Source organism: Tamandua tetradactyla, chromosome 8 (genome assembly GCF_023851605.1).
Source record: "Tamandua tetradactyla isolate mTamTet1 chromosome 8, mTamTet1.pri, whole genome shotgun sequence".
Lineage (NCBI taxonomy): Eukaryota > Metazoa > Chordata > Mammalia > Pilosa > Myrmecophagidae > Tamandua > Tamandua tetradactyla.
The window spans coordinates 96,192,365-96,194,544 of NC_135334.1; positions in this window are offsets into that span (position 1 = coordinate 96,192,365).

A 2,180-nucleotide genomic window follows, 5' to 3' on the forward strand; every position below is an offset into this window, starting at 1 on the left:
AAAGGGAATTCACTGTGGCACTTCTGGAAATATTTTCCCTTCCTAATAAGAGGAAGGTATGCAAGGAAAACCTCTCAGTCCCGTGTTCCCCCAGTTCCTGCCCCAGAAATTGGCTGTGAGACCTGGACATGCTTTAGACCATCAGGGGAAAGGCAAGGGATGCTGGCCACGAATCACCCACTGCCAGATACTTAGTTATGTCAAAAACTTATGCCACTGTCAGCTGGATTTCCATTTCTTGCAGCTCAAAGCATTTATGCTGGTTATTCCTACCCTTCCCAAACTAAATCCTGCTTGTATTTCAGGATTTGGCAAGGTCTCACCTTAATCACCTGGATGAGATTAGAGATCTCTGGCCCAGCTCCATGCCCAAGACACTTGTAGCTTCTTTAATTACAGCATGATGGCTAAAAGCATCAGTTCTGGAGCTAGACTGCCTAGGTCTGCCACCTTGGGCAAATTTCTTATCCTCTCCGTACCTCAGTTTTCTCATCTGTTAAATGGGAATAAGAATATTACCAACCTTATCTAATTTTCATGGGGAGTAAATGAGTTAAAGTACAAGGTATTTTGTATCTGACTTCTAATAATCATTAAAGTAATGCTTGCTCTTATCATAAGCTTCACCATATTTTATCAAAATTGCCTAATAGTCCTTCCTCTTCCTTGACAGATTGTAACCTCAATGAAGACAGCCTTGTTTATTGCTGAATAATCAGGGATACCTGCTCAGTAAATGTACCTAACTTAAAATACCGCACACAGTGTGGACAATATACAAAAAGGAAACCGTCACACATTAACACTATTGGAAAGGTTTTTTTGTTTGTTTGGTAGTTTTTGTTTGTTTCACATGAAGCCAGTGAAAAAAAGGGTTAAAATCAGCAACTTACAGAGCTTTATAAGGTCACTGCAGAAAAATTCCCATGATTGGCTCCTCCGGCCGGTGAGCTTCATTCAATCAAGAAAAAAGGGACTAGATCAGCCAAAAAGATATCCAGCAGTCAGGATTGGGCTCTTTGTACATCAGCATTTTCCCTTGGCCTTGTCCAAATCTTGCCTTATAAAGATAGAGTCTGCATTCAAAGATGGGGTGGGAGAAATGACAGTGAATCAAAGTGGAGTGATTCCAGATAACAGTTCATTTTCATGTTTTCTTTGATTTACCATGCTTTCTCTCGCGGCTTGCACTGTCCCTTGGCTGGGTGATTCCACACTCTTGGCTCTCCATTCATCCTTATCCTTCACCTCCTGACAAGGTGTGTGTGTGTGTGTGTGTGTGTATAAATAGGAAAGGGAAGTCTGACATATGAATGATTGCACACAGGTATTTTGCGGTGAGAATGCAGTTTTATTCCCTCATGCCTGACAGGTAGGATCAGGGAAAATGCTCCCTGAGTCTTCAGAAAGCTTCTACTGTTGATCCACGTGATAATTTACTCTCATCTCATTCTTTCCTCTTCACCTTGAGCAATTATGGCATCTTTCTTTGCAGAAGCTCAGAAAATGAGAAACTGGTTTCCTGAATCTGGTCATTTTTCCTTTCCTAAAGATTTTTTTTTTATCGCACATGAAGCTGAGGAAAAGAGAAGTAAAAGAAAAAAGGTATGCATTTTAGTGAGATGTGGAAGGATGAAAATTTGAATTTATTTAATATTCCCACATTTTCAGAAATGACTTCAGGAAGGACACAGGAACTGGAGCCTTCAGGTAATGCAGGACTGAAGCCACATCAGTGATTTTTTTCTTTAAAAATATATATTTTTAAATATATGTAACCTCTTCGGGCCCAGGCACAATACCAAATTAACAGAGAGACTTTAAACAACCTTTGCAAGAGGGCGTTAGCTCCAGAGATCACTCCATTCCAAAGAGAAATAATAATTAGTTATAATAATAGTAGTATCAACAACAGCTCACATTTATCAAGGATTCTGCTAAGCACTTTATATACATTACTTAAATTTCATTCACTCCCAACAAATCCACGAAGAAGGTTCTATTATTACCTGATTTTTCAAAAAAAAGGAAACTACAGCTTAGCAAAATTAGAAATACCCTGCCTGAGGTCATGGGGCTAATAACTGGGGGAGCCAAGACTCCAAACCAAATTTGACTCCAAAACCCATGCTCTCAGCCCCTACGGGAAGCCACATAACATTTTGACCAGCACGGGATGC